This window comes from Mustela nigripes, chromosome 1 (genome assembly GCF_022355385.1).
Source record: "Mustela nigripes isolate SB6536 chromosome 1, MUSNIG.SB6536, whole genome shotgun sequence".
Classification (NCBI taxonomy): Eukaryota; Metazoa; Chordata; class Mammalia; order Carnivora; family Mustelidae; genus Mustela; species Mustela nigripes.
This window is the reverse complement of record NC_081557.1, coordinates 247,152,868-247,171,657: the sequence shown is the minus strand read 5'-3', so window position 1 is coordinate 247,171,657 and position 18,790 is coordinate 247,152,868. Positions and strand designations below refer to the sequence as shown.

At 40.9% G+C, this 18,790-nt stretch overlaps 1 protein-coding gene across 2 annotated transcripts in view; it reads right to left on the bottom strand.

Annotated features, from left to right (window-relative positions):
• The window catches only part of CRACD (capping protein inhibiting regulator of actin dynamics), a 270,791-nt gene extending 252,671 nt beyond the window's left edge, over window positions 1-18,120 (bottom strand). For both annotated transcript variants that reach the window (XM_059384309.1, XM_059384326.1), the window contains exons 1-2: window positions 17,944-18,120; window positions 17,251-17,342 (exon numbers count right to left, since the gene is read on the bottom strand). The gene's annotated coding sequence lies outside the window, so the exon portion shown is untranslated. The remainder of the gene's footprint in view (window positions 1-17,250; window positions 17,343-17,943) is intronic.
• Window positions 18,121-18,790: the final 670 nt, after the last annotated feature.

Sequence of the window (18,790 nt, the reverse complement as noted above, 5' to 3'; positions counted from 1 at the left end):
TTAACTTTACAGCTTAAGGAACTAGGAAAAAGAACAAACTAAACCCATAAGGTAGAGCAAAGGTAAATGCAATGGAGAACAGAAAATTTGAAAAAAAAAAAACAAAAAAACAATGAAGTCAAAATTTGGTTCTTTGAAAAGATGAATAAAGTTTGACAAACTTTTAGCTAAATAAACTAAGAAGAAAAGAAAAGTCTCAAAACTATTAAAATCAGAAATGCAAGTGGAGACATTAGTACTGCTTCCACAGAAATGAAAAGGATTAAGCAAGCACTATGAACTGTATGCCAGAAAATTCAATAACCTACATAAAATGGGCAAATTCCTTAAAACACAAAACCTACCAAGATTAAATCATGAGTAAAGAGAAAATCTGAAGAGACCTACAACAAGTAAGGAAATAGAATCAGTAATCAAAAATCTCCCAACAAAGAAGAGTCCTGGACCTGAGAGCTTCACTGGTGAATTCTACCAAACATGTAAAGAATACCAATCCTGGGGCGCCTGGGTGGCTCAGTTGTTAAGCATCTGCCTTCGGCTCGGGTCATGATCACAGGGTCCTGGGATCAAGCCCAACATCGGGCTCCCAGCTCCACAGGAAGCCTGCTTCTCCCTCTCCCAATCCCCCTGCTTGTGTTCTGTCTCTCGCTATGTCTCTGTCAAATAAATAAATAAACTCTAAAAAAAAAGAATACCAATCCTTCTCAAACTTTTCAAAACAACTGAAGAGGAAGAAACACTTCATAACGCATTCTATGAGGCAGCATAACCCTGATACCAAAGCCAGACAAAGACATTAAAAGAAAACTACAGTCTAACCCTTAGAATCACTGACGCAAAAATCTTCACCAAAATACTAGCAAACAGAATTCACCAGCATATTAAAGGGATTATGCACCTGACTAGGTAAAATTTATCCCTGAATTGATAGGGTGATCCAACATACAAAAAATTATCAATGTAATATGTCCTATCAATAAAATGAAGAGAATATACCACATAATCTCAATTGATACAGGAAAAAAAATCTTAACAAAAGACCACTAATAGTGCTTGACAACTCCTCAGCTGGCTTCCTCCATGAAGGTGAGGGAAAGGAGGAGAGAATTCCTGTTTCGATTTTAGAACTCCGAATTTAGAGTGATTAGCCTTTACTCAGAAAAATAAAGTGGTGTTTTTATTTCATTTAAAAAAAGGGGGGGGGGCCCTGGGTGGCTCAGTGGGTTAAGCCTCTGCTTCGGCTCAGGTCATGATCCCAGGGTCCTGGGATGGAGCCCCGCATCTGGCTCTCTGCTCAGCTGGGAGCCTGCTTCCTCCTCTCTCTCTCTGCCTGCCTCTCTGCCTACTTATGATCTTTCTCTGTCAAATAAATAAATAAAATCTTTAAAAAAAAAAAAAACTCACAGCAAACATCATACTCAATTGCAAAAGACTGAAAGCCCTTCCTCTAAAACCAGGAACAAGGCAAGATGTTTGCTTTCATACGTTTATTCAATAAAGTACTGGGAATTCTAGCCAGAGCAATTAGGCAAGAAAAAAAAATTTTAAATGACCAAATTGGAAAGGAAGAAGTACAATTATCTCTATTTACAGATGATATATATGGATCTTGTATGTTGAAAACCCCTAAGACTCCCTGCACACACACAAGAAAAGGTGTTCAAATACAGCAAAGTAGCAGGATACAAAGTCAATACACAAAAATCAGTTGTATTTCTACACATAAACAATAAACCATGTAAAAAGGAAATGATAAAAACAAATCCATTTACAATCACATCAAGAATTATAAAATACTTAGGAGGTGACTGGGTGGCTCAGTCGGTTAAGCATCTGCCTTTTGCTCAGGTCATGATCCCAGGGTCCTGGGATGGAGCCCCGCATCAGGTTCCCTGCTCAGTGGGGAGTATGGGAAGTCTACTTCTCCCTTTCCCCTTGCCCCTACGCCTGCTCATGCTCATGCTCTCTCTCTCTCTAAAAAAAAAAAAAAAAGAATATTTAGGAAATAACTTAACCAAAGAGATGAAAGACTTGTACAATTAAAACCACAGAAGATTAAAACTACAGAGATGGTGCCTGGCTGACTCAGTCAGTAGACCACGTGACTCTTGATCTCGGCGTCATCTCTTCGAGCCCACGCTGAGCACAGACATTACTTAAAATAAACAAAAATAAAACTACAAAGTATTACTTAAAGAAATTAAATAAGATATAAATAAATGGAAGGGGACGCCTGGGTGGCTCAGTGGGTTAAAGCCTCTGCCTTCGGCTCAGGTCATGATCTCAGGGTCCTGGGATTGAGTCCCACATCGGGCTCTCTCCTCAGCAGGGAGCCTGCTTCCCTCTCTCTCTCTGCCTGCCTCTCCATCTACTTGTGATTTCTCTCTGTCAAATAAATAAATAAAATCTTTAAATAAATAAATAAATAAATAAATGGAAGTACATCACATATTCATGGGATGGAAGACTTGATATTATTAAAATACCAATACTCTCCAAAGTAATTTACAGATTCAGTGCACTCCCCATTAAAATCCCAATGGCGTTTTTAGGCAGAAATTTAAAAACTCATCCTAAAATTCTCATGGATTTTCTGGGGGCCAGAATAATCAAAACCATCTTGAAAAAGAAGAACAAAACTGGAGGACTCACACTTCCTAATTTCTAAACTTACTATAGAGCTACAGTAAGCAAAACAGTATAGTATTGGCATAAAGACAGACCTAGAAACTAATACAATAGAATAGAAAGCCCAGAAATAAACCCTGCATATATGGTCAAATGATTTTGGCAAGGGTGCTAAGACCATTCAATGGGGGGGAAAACAGTCTTTTCAACAAATGGTGCTGGGAAAACTTAATATTCACATGCAAAAGAAAGAAACTGGGGGCGCCTGAGTGGCTCAGTGGGTTAAAGCCTCTGCCTTAGGTTCAGGTCATGATCTCAGGGTCCTGGGATCAAGCCCCACATCAGGCTCTCTGCTCAGCAGGGAGCCTGCACCCCCCCCCACACTCTCCATCTGCCTCTCTGCCTACTTGTGATCTCTCTGTCAAGTAAATAAATAAAATCTTTAAAAAAAAAAAAAAAAAGGAAAGAAATTGGATCCTTAGTTAACACCATATACAAAAATTAACTCAAAATGGGTCAAGGACCAAAAGTTTTAGGATGTAAGACATAAAACAATAAAAGTCTTAAAAGAAAACACTGGACAAAAGCTTCACAACACTAAATTTGGCAACAATTTCAACACCAAAGGCACAGGTAACAAAAGAGAAAATAGACAAATTGGATTTCACAAAAATCCTCAAATTTTATACATCAAAAGACAATATTCATAGAATAAAAAAACAACCACAGAATGGAAGAAAATATTGTCAAAGCATATATGGGATAATGGAACAATACCTAGAATATACAGAGAAATTCTAAAACTCAACCACAAAAAAGCAAACAACCTAAATAAAAAACAGACAAAGGACTCAGACATTTCTCCAAAAAAGATAGAGGAATAGCCCATGAGCACATTAAAAGATGCTCAACATCACTAATCATTAGAAAAAAGGAAATCAAAACCACAATTAGATATCACCTCATACCTGTTAGGATGATTATTATCAAAAAACAAGCAAGCAAACATCAACAATAAAACCAATCCCCAAAAGAAAAGTGTTGGCAAAGATGTGCAGAAATTGGAAACCTATGCACTGTTGGTAGAATGTAAAATGGTATAGCCACTGTAGAAAACAGTATGGTGGCCCCTCGAAAAATTAAGAATGGAATTACCGTATGACCCAACAATTCCACTTCTAGGTCTACACCCAAAAGAACTACAAACAGGGTCTTGAAGAGCTATTTATTTGTACACCCATGTATACAGCAGCATTATTTACAATAGCTAAAATATGGAGGCAACCCAAGCATTGATTGACAGATGAATGGAGAAACAAAAGGTGATATATACATTCAATGTAATCGTTATTCCCCTGCTTTTCAAAAGTTTATGACGTGCCACTTCCCTTTAACAAAAGACTCATATTAGAACCTGTTTTTGCTAACTGAAAGAAAGCTGAAAAGGATTTTTGATTTTACCAAAAAAAGACAAAAAGTAAAAGCAGGACTCAGCGTTTGTTTTGTAGAGACCCACGACAGAGGCAGCGCAGGGCCCAAGCTGCGAGTGTCACTGCCCAGCTCCTTCCCCAGGCACCACGCCCAGCATCTTGGCATCACACAACCAGAGCTCTGAACTGTGCCTGTGAGCATCGGAGCTTTATCGCGATTTACTGTGTGCTTCACTAGCAACAGGTGTTACAGGCATCCGTAAAACCCAAGAGGTTATTTTGGAGGTCTGAGAATGCTCAAAATATGTTTCATGGAAATTAATCGTAACTGCCTCTTCATTTTATGCCATTTCAGCTTACAGAGGGCTTCATGAAAGCACTCTACTTTCGGACAGCAGGAGAAACCCTTATTACCTATTATAACAAGTAACACCGAGTGAGGATGTAAGAAAGCAGAACCCTTGTGCCATTGCTGGTGGGATTTTAAAATGGTATGGTCATTATAGAGAACTGTATGGCACCTCCTCAAAAAGTTAAACCATAGGATTCAAGCAATTGTACTCCTAGGTATATGCCCAGAAAAATAGAAAACCACAACAATGTCCATAGCAGTATTATTCATAATTCAAATGTCTATCAACAGATGAATGAATTTTTTTTAAAGATTTTATTTCTTTATTTGACAGAGAGAAATCACAAGTAGATGGAGAGGCAGGCAGAGAGAGAGAGAGAGGGAAGCAGGCTCCCCACCGAGCAGAGAGCCCGATGCGGGACTCAATCCCAGGACCCTGAGATCATGACCCGAGCCGAAGGCAGCGGCCCAACCCACTGAGCCACCCAGGCGCCCCCAGATGAATTAATTTTTTAAGGTGTGCTATATATATACAATGTCATTTTATTCAGCCATAAAAAGGAATAAATGTCTGATATATGCTATAACATGGGTGAAACTTTAAAATATTACACCAAGTACAGTAATTCAGCCACAAAAGGACAAATACTGTGTCTCCATGAATAATAAAATTTATTCATGGAGGCACAAATACTCTGTGCCTCCATGAATAAAATGCTCCATAGCATTTTGCCTATGTAGGATAGGCAAAATCATGAGACAGAAAGTAGAATCCAGGTTACCAGAGGATGGGGGGAAGGGTAGGAATGAGAAGTCACTGTTTCATAGGCACAGAGTTTCTGTTTGGGATAATGAAAACGTTCTGAAAGCGAACAGTGGAGATGGCTGTACGACATTTTAAGTGAACTTAATACCAACGAACTATATACTTAAACTGGTTAGAATGGAGGGACACCTCAATGGCTCAGTCAGTTAAGCATGTGACTCTTGATTTCAGCTCAGGCCAGTCATGATCTTGGGGCTGTGAGACTGGTCACCTGGTGTCAGATCTGCACTCAGCAGCGCATCTGCTTCTCTCCCTCTCCCTCTGCACCTCCCCCTGCTCTCAGAGCACACACTATTTCTCTTTCTCTAAAATGAATAAATAAATCTTTTTTTAAAAAGGTTAAAATGGTAAATTTTAAATTTTATGTTATATATATTTCGCTATAATAAATATGTTTTTAAACATTTGAGGAGAAAAAAACAAAAATATTGGAAATTCAAATATGATAATCACACACTAACGTGACCTGTTAGCACTACGTCCCAACAGAACTCCCTTTCCTCTCTTCCTTAGGGTTTTCCTTCCCTCTTAGCTCTATACCAAAGAGCTAAACATTCTGAGGAAGAGAGATGCATGAGGGAATTCTAATGAGAATTTCATTTTAATCAAAAGATAAATCGTATTACAGCAGGGACTGGCAGAATGAGGTAATCTAGAGCAGGGATGATAAACAACCAGCAGGCAGAACCGAAGACCCAGAAGGTACTTCTATCTTCAGTAAAAGGGAAAACGAAGAAATAACAAAAATACATGTGCAAGCCCCAAGTTATAAATCATTCAGTTCTATAACAACTGCTTGTAACTATCTTAAAGGATAAGATGAGTTAAATAATTCAGGCAGGGCCAGTTTCACTGGCTGTGAAGTACCGGGCAAAGACACAAAGCAACATAGCCTGCATTCCAGGCCAGCAGAGGCCGGGGGTCACACCTTACACCGTCTCTAAATGTACAGCCTCCCACCCTGGCTTCCCAACACTGCAGACCTCATTTGTGGGAAATCAATTTAAAACTCTTCACGGTCCTCAATAAACAGTAAGTCCAGATTACCCAACCTAATACCTCATGTAAAGAACAAGCCAGTTTCATGCATACTCCTCTGCTGATTCCTGCACAACTATCTCATATCTCCAAGAAAAAGTTTATGGGCCAAAGAAAAATGTTGGCATTCTTCAGCCTTTCACTTGATTTGACAAGGATCATCCCCACATCAAACTTGGAAGACGTCAAGATGGACCTAACTTACTAATGATTCTTTAAAAAAAAATCATAATGCCACTGTTATGATTATAACTGGCAGAAATGGTCTCCTAAGATGCATTCCAGCTCTAATTAAAACAGGGCTGTCCCAGAGCTCCCACTTAATTTTAATTTATATTAAAATAACTCAGAAGAGCTATTCAATATACTGAGCAGCCTCCTTAAATCTAGTTGGTTAAATGTTAGCATCTTCCCTTTCCATGAGCCGCAAGGTTTGAGATGGATAATGAGCGGAGGGAGCGAGGAGGCATCCAAATTACCAACACAAGTGGCATTTTTTCAGACTCCGAAGAAACTGTTTTCTAAAATGAGATTATGCTGTACTTAGTCAAGCTATTTAAAAGATGGGAGTGCTAAAAAGATCCTGCCCATCAATAACCATATTGGTGGAACTAATCGAAACTGTAAGAACAGCATCTATCTGGAAGCTGATTTTAATCAATGCTGAAGAGATTGAACTCCCACAGCTTTTCACTTAATTATACCTATGACTTGAAAGCCAGAAGAGATTCCAAATATTCCCAGGGCTCTTCAACTTCAAAGTACTCTGGGCTACGCCATCCAGAAACAGCGCCACGTTTCACTCCACTCAGCTTCACTTTAAAGCACTTGGGACATTATATTATATACTTACATGTTTACTATTTATTGTCCCTCTCCCACCAGAAAATCGCCACCATTGCAAAGGGCCCTGTGTGTCTGCTCTTGTATCCCAGCACCAACAACAACTCTTGACATGGACCAAGCCCTTGGTAGCTACTGTATCTGTTTACTGACTGACTGGGTAATTCTTGCCCAGTACCCTTTGATTTTATACATGAGACTATCTGAGGCCCAGAGGAGTGAAGTGACTTGTGCAAGGTCACCAGGCTAATTAGAAGGAAAGCTGCCCTTAGAAGCAGGCCTCTTAAATCCCAGTCATCCTGCCAAAGTCAATGCAATTATGCCACTCGCTGCTTTGGATTACTCTCCACTGCCTTAAAAAAAAAAAAAAAAAAAAAAAAAAAAAAAAAACTCAGCACTCCTTACCTTTTTCATAGCTCTCCAAATTTTGCCTGGCCCACTTTTCTAGTCCTGCCTCTGCCACTGCCTTCCACACCAGATGTTCTTACCACCTCGATATGCATGGCTTTCCAGCTTACTTTCCGCGCCCCCTCTCCATCTGTCAAAATTCTCCCCATCCTTTAAGACCCAGCTCAAATATCACTTCCTCCATAAGCGACCTCCTTAACTTTCTTTATTTGATCCTTCTTCACCAGAATAATCACTTCTTCTGAGTTCGCATAGCATTTTGATCTATCCTAGCACAGTCGGCCTTGTGTTTCTGCCTCACTAGACTGTGAGTTCTTCATTTTTATATTCGCTAGCAACTCCACACTGCCTGATATAAATAGCTGGATCAGGGGGAAAAGGAGGAACTAAGGGGAGGTGTACTCGATATGATTCCCCATACAACAGCCTCCCAAGCATCCCAACTGGCTGCCCCAATGACAAAGGAAACAAACTTAGCTGTTGCTAAAAATGAGAGGTGACATTAAACATGACAGCACATGAAATCAGCTAGTGAAATGCAGAACATAAATTGTAATGCATTCGTTCTGCAACAATGTAAAAATGCTACATTCTTAAGTTGGACTCTAAGACAAGATTATTAGTATTTTTGCATTCAAGTGAATCTGCATTCCTCCAACCTTTGTTCTTCTTGTGCTTTACCCATGGTACCAGCACATGGTGTATACTCAATACCTGTCTGCTGCCATAAGATAAAGTGGGTTTCCGATGACTCAGGCTGGATGGAACTGGATGGTCACCATACTTGAGAAAATTAATAAAAGGATACCCCATTTAAAATGAAGTCTTGAGACCAGTAGGGGGAGCTCACACACTCAACACTCCTGGTCAATTTCCAACCCAAGGCAAAGGGCACCTTGCTGGTGGTACTACTTTTATAATCCCAGCAGCCCAGCCAAAGAAAGGCACTCACAGTTCTGGCAATTAGAAGCCCCTCCCAACTCGCCCTCGCCTCTATAACTACAAAGAGCAGTCCTCCCCTTTGTTCTCCAGTCTTGTCTATGGTTCTGCCATAGATTCCATGTCCCAGATTGCAATTCTCTGCTATTCCAAAATAAAAATCTTCGGCTGATAAAACAACTGGCAGTTTTATTTTTAAGTTAACATACTTTTCATTAAGCTTCATACCACAAGGCGCTGTTACTTATTTTCGCCAACTCAAGGGTAACCTTTAAGAGATTGCTATCTTGTTCTGTTTCTCTATACCCATGATCAACCAGGTTTTTACAACAGACAAAAAGCACAAAAAAATGGTAATCAGGAAATATTATTATAAGCCAATCTTCTAGAAGTAATCGTGTATCTTTTTTCAATCTTCACACCACCCCTACTTAGAAAGACAAATTCCTGGGGCATCTGGGTGGCTTAGTCCGATAAGTGGCTGCCTTCAGCTCAGGTCATGATCCCAGCATCCTGGGATCGAGCACCATGTCAGGCTTTCTGCTCACAGGGAGCCTGCTTCTCCCTCTCTCTCTCCCCCTATTTGTGTTCTCTCCCAAATAAATACATAAAATCTTTTTTAAAAATTTTAAAAAGGGGGCCCCTGGGTGGATCAGTGGGTTAAGTCTCTGCCTTGGGCTCAGGTCATGATCTCAGGGTCCTGGGATCCAGCCCAGCATGGGCTCTCTGCTCAACAGGGAGCCTGCTTCTCCCTCTCTCTCCTTGCCTCTCTGCCTCCCTGTGATCTGTCTGTCAAATAAATAAAATCTTTAAAAAAAATTTTTTTAAAAAGGTAAATTCCTGCACATTTCTAGCTAGTATGGATGAGGAGATTAATTGAAGTGTCAGAGGCTGCCTGACAAGGTCATTGTTAACTAGTTGTCATTAGGTCACTGATAACAAACTGATAGTGTCTTAGAACTGTGTGGGCCAAAAAGAAAGACTAGATCTGAAGGTGCATAAAGTGAACATCTTTAAGATGTTCATTTGAGCTGCGCGTGCTTTACTGAGAAAGCAAAAATCTCAACCAGAAATAATAAAGACAAAAGATCTGGTCCTGAGGTCTTCTCCCTTTATATTGTTGCCAATTCAAGACCGTAATGTTCACTAAACTGGCAGAAAACCCACATTCGGGGATCATGGCTTTGCCCCAGCCAGCTCTGGCTAGTTCTTCCTCAACTGGCACATGAGGAGCTTTCATCGTTAAGAGGATAACAGCTCATAGCTCTTTCTTCAGAACATAGGCTAAGTACGTAACATCTCTTCACTTCAGCTCTTTTCCTTCCAAAAGGGATACAGCCTGAAAATCTTGCTGCTTTGTGTGCTCCAAGATGCATTCAAAACTATCTGACATCTTTGTAATAAGAAATACGTATTAAAGTACCTCTTTAATGAGCACCATCTTATTTATCCAAGTTACAGCTGTTAATGTCTGATAGCTTAATGTGTTCTTCTCAGAAGCAAATAAAGCTGTAAGACCTCCGACCTATATAGGAAGCTAAAACATAGTCCACACATCAACATTACAAACAAACTCTTCTTCCTACATATGAGCACACATGCTCGCGCGCGCACACACACACACACACACACACACACACAAATTGGCATAACACCTAATATACAATAACTCAAGCACAGCTCTTGCAACTTAATGATAATTGCCATGCACTAAATGGTCCTCTAATGGTTCAAAGAGTTCCATCTTCCAGAGCACCTAACCTATTAGCAAGAAGAGATTACAGACAACAGAAAGAACTCAGCTCAGTTACTTAACCCTGAACCTTAGCCTTCTCATCTGTAAAATGAAGGGCTGGTTTAGAACAGTGCTGCCTGGTAGAATGCAAATCACAAACGTGAGCTACAAGCGCGGTTTTAAATTTTCTAGTAGGCACATTTAAAAAAGTAAAAAGAAACCAGTAAAATTAATTTTAGTAATGTTTTATTCAAACTAACATAGCTAAAATGTTATTTCAATGTATAGTCTCTTTTGAAATTATTAATAAGGTATTTTACATTCTTTTTCCATACCAAGTATTTGAAACCTACACCACACCCATTTGGACAAGCCACATTTCAAATATTCAACAGCCACACAGACCCTATGTGACAGCATAAATCTAGATGATCTTTGGTATTTCTCTCATTACTGGAAATAATTTCAATGAATGGAAGAAGAGGTGCGTACATCATGGAAGACTCAGAAAAACAGTAAGTGTTCCCTATGAATTCAGTGAAGCTGGATCTGGAAACAACAGAGTAGGTGGTTTGATCTACTACTTCATACCTACCCTGTTCTCGCTACCATAGTCACCAACCTACAAACCTAAAGGGCGATTGAGAACATTCAAGATAGTGTACAACTGCTTAATGAATGAAATGCCTAGAAAATCCTGACTAGGAAAAAACAACAGTTAAAATGGGACTTCAACAGAAAAGACAAAAATAATTGATGACCATGTTATCTTCTACATATTAAGGTAATGCTATGAAACGCAATTTGCACATGCTTTGGGGATTGCTTCTCTAATTACTCAGCATCCACTGTTCTAGAAAGAGTCATGCTGCTCCTCTCACACTGTCTTATTTACTAGTCCCTTTGTGATCAATGATCTGCCTCCGCCAGATGGCTAGTCTGGGTTAAGAGTACAATATGAGATCAGAGAACAAAGCAAAGCTAACTGGCCTTCCCAAGAATTGAACCTGTGACCCTGACCTCATTAACTCTAGAAAACAGTTAACCCATCACAAACATGCCTGGGCAGCTGCATCACTAAGTGCCAAGAAAGTCCACTGTGTCTGTCACAACAACGCTCTGCTAGAGAAAAAGTCACTCTAAATTTATTAACAACTTTTCGAAGTGAAGAAAACCCTGCATGCATCATTTAAAGCAGACTGGAATTCGCCACAAGCTTCCTAAGAACATCAGCTGGGGCCCCCACCTAAGAGCACAAAGGGCTTTGTCAAGGGGGTTCAGCGTACTGATATTTCTTTTTCCAAAAACAGTGATCACAGGACCATGGTCTTTCCTTTCTATGTCTCCTCTGTGAAGAGACCATGGGTTAACATTTATAAACAAGAATTTCCACAGATTAGGGGCGCCTGGATGGCTCAGTCGTTAAGCATCTGCCTTCAGCTCAGGTCATGATCCCAGGGTCCTAGAATGGAACCCCACATTGGGCTCCCTGCTCAGCAGGAAGCCTGCTTCTCTCTCTCCCACTCCCCCCTGCTTGTGCTCCCTCTCCCACTGTGTCTCTCTCTGCCAAATAAATAAAATCTTTTAAAAAAAAAATGTTCACAGATTATATATTGAATCGAGCTTATCTCGGATTTAAATAATAACCAAATTTCTCTATTGCATCCTCTCCCTACCTGTTCCCCTTTTTCCCTCTTAGTGCCAGCCAGTTCCTCACCGGGGAGCCAGTGGGCATCTGGGTGGATTGTTCTTACCCTCCCTGGTAAAAGCCCAACACCTTTTTAGTAAATTGTCCCTTCCTTTCTCGTTACTCGGAATAATTCCTCTGAGCAGCTGCTACCTGTTTTACATCTTAACAACCTGTCTCTAATGAGCTGAGTAGTTACTTCTGATTTAAATATCTCCCAAAGTGTTTCAGGGATGCAGTTTCTGAATCTTTTCCTCAAACACTTAATATTTACTATAGTACAAGTTTTAGAAGCAAGTTTATTGAAATTTCCCCTTTTGAAAAATTCTGCAAACATCTGAAAGAGCTAGTCAAGATTTTAAAATCTGATGGAAAATATTCCTGCTTTTCCTTTTCACATTTCAAATAGAATCACCCTTTCACATGCAAACTTATTATAATATAAAAGCTATTACACATGATTGGGCTGTTGGGCTTCTTAAATGTTTCCGATAAACATGTTAAGTATAAGACATTCAACATCTTTTAAAGGTTTTTACTCTGTATTTTTATTTCCACAGTTACTTAAGCATTTTTTTTTTTATTTCATGGACTAAGTTAAACATCTTGCGCTTCTCATGTATCTGTGGAAATCACACATATGTAAATCTAATACATGCATGTGGTTCTGTCTTAAAGCCACTAGCATAAACATCTAAATTGATTGTGCTCTTATTGCTAAGAATTTTCACATTGAGAGTAACAGTACTATCATTTTATTGTACATCTAAAATTAATAACATTGTATGTCAATTATACTTCAATAAAGAAAAGAATAATAGTACAAAATGTAATGGTAACCAAGGTTAATATCAAATTACAACAACGATTCAGCAGCTGGAACGTTTCTTGATGCTCATGGAAACTATACCAATTCACTCAGGGTCAAGTGTTAGACAAAAGCAATAAGCTAATAAATTAGCGTAAGATATAAGCTTACTAAATTTGTACAGATCTCTTAAGTGGCAAAACAATTTTTTGAGGGCTAAAGGACGAAAGGCTAAGGACGAAATCTGATAGCCAACAATAAATAAAACAGTATATTCACTTTTATCTAATCTTAATAGAAAACAAAGACTGACGAACAGAAACACATGGATTTTCAAACCACATAAATAAACCATGAAACTGCTGTTCTTTGTCTAATATATCATCATGATCTACACAAACTCTAATTCTAAAATTACCAAATTTGAAAAGACTCACCTTAATTCAACAAATAAACTGTTTAAACATACAGTTAAAAGTTTAAAGCTCCCTGCAGAGACACCATAATGCAAAAACAGGAGGAATATTTCTATATCTTTAAGCACCTAGTAATCCTCTCATTTGTAAGAGATACTCATACAAGTTGATGGCAATAGGCAAACTAGACACTTCAAGAGTCTGAATCTGTAAGATGTAAATGTGAAAAAAACAGTGAAATCTGCTTTTCCACTCTCATTTAGAAATCACCCCGCCTTTGGCTCAGGTCATGGTCTCAGGGTCCTGGGATGGAGCCCCGCATCAGGCCCTCTTGCTTGGCAGGGAGCCTGCTTCCCCATCTCTCTCTGCCTGCTTCTCTGCCTGCTTGTGATCTTTCTCTGTCAAATAAATATATACAGTCTTAAAAAAAAAAAAAAATCACCTATTTGTAAATTCCAAGTACTATTTATAGAACATATTCCCTTAAAACATGCTTTCTTTCTGACAATAGTTTTAAAAGAGGAAATTCCCAAAAATCAAAAAATTAAAGTTGAAATACTGCTAAAAATTGTAAGAAACACTTGCAAAGAACTGAAATATTAAAAAAAAAAAAATTATAGGGCAGTTAGTTGTGCTTCCTTACAAGTACTTTATAAAATAAATACTGCCCAGTGAGTTTGAGACAAATCAATATACTATAAAATACTCTTCGTGGCTCTTAAGTCTTCATTTTGTGCCTTAACAAAAGCTGGCATTCATTCCTAATGAAGTCTTTTTATAGTTACACAACTATTTCATGTCTCTTTTGAAGACATATTAAACCTTTGGATGCTCAATAAAACTGACCAATTAATTGACTCTATCATAAAAACCTGAGAAGCTATTCCAAAATATTTACATCAAAGAACAGCCAAAGTCAAAATTAATTACCAGTGTACCCAATATCCTTTCTTACTTTACTAAGTTGAAAATGTGCTTCAAGTGGATCCTTTCAAAGGAAACTACAAAAGATGTACCACAAGGGGTAAATTCTTGATATTGCCATTCAAATTTACATAAAAAGAATGACAGATCTACAGCAACCACTGGGACAGAATACTGGGACAGGGTGAGACTACAGAGAACTCAGTGTAAATTCCTGCTTCATCTCTACTAACTTTATGACCCTGGGCAAGTTAATAAAACCTGAGTCTTAATCTCAATTATCAAATGGAAACACAGGGCCAAATTACAGGCTGTTGGGAGCCCTAAATTTGATAACATATATAAATAGACTGCTTAGTACAGTACCGAGATCATGATAAATGCTCAATAAATGACTGTAATTACTACAAAATATTTAAGAATCTATTTTCAGGGGCGCCTGGGTGGCTCAGTGGGTTAAGCCGCTGCCTTCGGCTCAGGTCATGATCTCAGGGTCCTGGGATCGAGTCCCGCATCGGGCTCTCTGCTCAGCAGGGAGCCTGCTTCCCTCTCTCTCTCTCTCTGCCTGCCTCTCCATCTACTTGTGATTTCTCTCTGTCAAATAAATAAATAAAATCTTTAAAAAAAAAAAAAAAAAAAAAAAGAATCTATTTTCAGTGTAATTTAATATTCATTCCAAATGATGTAAATTATTAAAAGGAAAAATATAAAGATTCATTAAAGACTTTTCTTTCATTTAACCTGATCATCCCTTACATTAGTGCTTTTCAAACTTAAGGTCCTGCTCATTAATGGAATTTGAAATCATTTAGTGGTTCTTAACCAGCATTTTTAAATAAGGTAGAATAAAAATATAAGCATGCATTGCACGTAGGAAGTTGAAGCCCTGATCCATGAATTTCCTTTAAACCTATTTGTAATGTGTCTGTATAGTGGATGGCAATATAAAATTCACCTCTTACTGTGCCAAAAAAAAAAAAAGAAAAAGAAAAAAGAAAGAAAAATTAAAAGCCACTGTTTTAAGGGTGCCTGGTAGCTTAATCAGTTTAACATCAGACTCAGTTTCAGCTGAGGTCACAATCCCAGGGTCATGAGACCGAACTGGACCCAGGGTTCCATGTCTGGCACAGAATCTGCTTGAGAGTCTTTCCCCCTCCTTCGCCTTCCCTCTCTGCTCCTCCCCCACCCCTCGCACACTCTCTCTCTAAAATAATTAATAAAATCTTCTTTTAAACAAATAAATAAAAGCCACTGCTTTACATTACAATAATGAGAATAAAAATAATTAGTCGCCACTGAATGCTTAGTTTGTGCCACATACACACTGTGCTATGCACACACATGATTTCATTTGCTCATTTCCCCCCCAAACCCTATAATAAAGTACTACTACTTCCACCATTTTACAGATGAGGAAACTGAGACTCGGAGATATTTAGTCACTTGCCAGAGATGCAGTGCTAGCAGCTTATTAATCCAGGGGTCAAATTCAGTCACCTGACTCTAGAATTCACACATTTAACCACTTCAGTTATTACTAGGTTGTAAAATATTAAGTTTTCCTTCTATACAAGTTATTCAAAAGTTAGACTTTTTCATGAAGCCTAATTTGAGAGTGATTTTCTGGAGTACAGTATTGCTTGAAAAAGGCAGTGTGATTCAGAGGTGAAAACACTAGGCACGAGATCCAGCTTCTGTCCCTGGCATTGCTGCTTCAGTGGCAAGGAGCTGGCAAGTCATTTAATCTCACCCTCTCTGGATTTCCTCACCTACAAAACAGGAATGATAGTATCTGGCCTGCCTTCCCATAGGCCACTGTGAGAAAGTATATTTACATGCAACAAATGAAATGCTTTAGCGTGCTACACAGTTATATGAGATGATCATTAATACCACCCAAGGAACCCATTTTTCATAGAAACGTACATCAAAAATGACCAAAAAAGGAAGGTCACAAGGCTTTTATAAACTCTATGTGGAAACACTGTGCCCAATTTTGACACACAGTAGGCCTTCAGTAATGTTCATTAAACTAAAAAAAGCAAATGAATTCAATCTGTATGCATGTTTTATCAATTTGTTCTATTTTTCATTTCTTCATTCTTTGCATAGATATTTATTGAACACCTACTATAAGCCAAGTTAGAAATGCAGACTACAAAAAAAGACTATAAACTGTCCCTTGCCCTGGAGAATTTCATATTAATTTCAATTAATTTTTGTAAAATACTTCTTCAACTAGCAATAATTAAATTCATCCAGCATTTCTTATAGTGCATTATACTTTAGAAAAACCTACACAGCTTTTGTTTTCTGCACCAAACGCCTGGGTATGTCAAGTCAGTATGACTATTTTCTTGACTCCAAATTTACTGCTAAGTACTAAATCTTTAGAGTGAAAGTTTCTCAATGTCAGAAGTGACAGTAAAAATAAGGTTTTGAAGAAAATACATTTTAATCCTGGAAAGGGGCAATCTAGTAGCACGATTTCTTTCCCTTCACATTTCTGAGTTGAAATAATCTATAGTGCAACCATATCTACCCACAAAAGATGTATTTTTCAAAATGTTTCTTTTTAAAAACCTGCCTTTGAAATTTCTTTTCTTACAGGCAATTTTCTCTTGAATGTACTGAACTAGGATTCAGTTTTCTCACAGAATAAAGGAGGCAATAGTGAAGGTGTATTTCCTTTGTTGACATTTTAAAATTACTCGAAATTGATTCTTGTATTCAGATTCCTGAGTCACATACAATACCAAATAATTGATAGCCATTTTCTGTATAATTCAACAACTAAGATAGGTGATTTTTACACGTGAACACCCATTTACGACAATTTAATGAACTGAAATTTGCTACAAGATATTTACTAAGAATCATTTACTAAAACTGCCTTATCCTTTGTATTCTAACCGCTCCCTCTCCATCACCACCACCCCCAACACTCTCACACTCCCTCACCTACACCAGATCAGTTTCCGGGCCATTATTCGTAAAACCGTATTAAAATTTCACAACACATGGTCGCAGTTACTAGATCCGCCCCCCCCACGCCCCAACTACTGAGTCAATGTGTCTTTATGTGTACATTCTTTCTTAAAATCCAGAATTCAGAAAATATTACGACGCCTCTTTTCTGAGAACAACAAACATCAAATGAGAACGTCTGCCCTTCTGTTTACTGATAACCGTGAATAAAAGCCATACCCCACCTACCGTATCCGTAGGGTTAGGAGGTCCAATCTCACCACTACAGACCTCTGCAAGAAATGACGGTCACAGGACCAGGAAAACCATCGCAAGAACGCCTGGGAGAAGATAAGGAAAACACATTTTACATCACTGGCAGCGTGCAGTCCCCCGGCTCCAGCCCTTGGTAAACAGGGAGAACCTTTGTCTTGCCTCAGCCATCAGACTGGTGGCTCATCAGAATTGGGGCAACAAGAGTTTTGTGCGAAATGGCTTGGCAGAGGTTAAACAAAGCAATGCAGCTCCGGCGTGGGGAGAGGGCTGAGCGCGGTCAGCGTCTGAGATCCCAGACGGCGAGGTCTCGCTCTGCCCCCGCCGCAGCAGGGACGCGACCCCGGGACCCCGGGACAGGATGCCGCCGCGCGGGTAGGAGAAAGGGAATTAGAAGGTCCCACGCTCTCCGCAAGTTCCCGGGGCGCAGCCGGTCCGCAGGTTCCCTCGCGTGAGACCCAAAGCGGCGCACACCCAGCGCCCGTTCCTCGCGGGGACACCGCCCCAAAGTCCCCCGGTCCCCCCGAGCCCACGCCCCCCGGGCCAGTGCAAGGTCGGGACTCCCGGGGCGTCACGGGGGCGCAGCCCGGGGGTTCGCGCGTGCAAGGGAGAAGCCCGCCGGCTGCTCCCCATTGTCTGGGTCCGACCGCGGGCCGACAGGGCGCTCACCTGAGTCCCCGCGTGGCGCCGCGGCTGGCAGAGCGACTGGACGGCGACCGGCGGTCCCGCGCGGGCGGCGGACGCGAGTAAGCCGGCGGCTGCCCGGCAGCACCGGCAGGCTCCGCAGCGGCACCAGCAGCGCACCCGCCCCTCAGGCGGCCGCGGCCTCCATTGCTCTCCCCGCCGCCGCCACCGCGCGGCACTGCGCGCCCGGCCCCGCGCGCCGTGGTCACGTGTTCCGCCGGCGCCTCGGGCGCTCGGACCCGCGCCGCCGCCCCGCCCGGCTTCGCCCCGGACCGCCTGCCGCCGCCGCCGGCCCGGGGCGCCCGACTCCTCGCGCCCGCCCGGAAGGGCGCGCCTCCGACAGCCCCGCTACCTGGAGGTGCCCAGGCACCGCAGCCCGCCGAGCGAAGGGCGTGGGGTTGACGCGAGCCTTCCGGAGCTGCAGGGGATGGCTCGAGGGACCACCCAACGCCCGGGGTCTGAGGCTGCTGGGGTGGGCTCGCAGGAAGGCTCGCGTGGGGTCGGAACCCGGGAGCATCCGTCATCACCCGCGGCAGGCAAAGCCGCCCGCTGGTACCTGGGCGAGCCAGACACTAACGGGAGAGCCACCTGGTCCCCAGAGGGAGCTTCCCCCCGCAGAACCCCCGCAGGGCGAGAGAGCCTTGGGACTCCTGGGTTGAGAGATGCCCCGCAGAAACAGGCTCCAAATCGCTTGGCTGAGCCTCTGTACATCAGAACAGGGTGACATGGACTTCGGACACTATTGTCCCGAGCCACGATGAAATTAAAAATTGAGTTTGGTATTTTAAAGAAAATGTTTTAACTTTTCATTTTGTGGCCTAACTGGAAACAC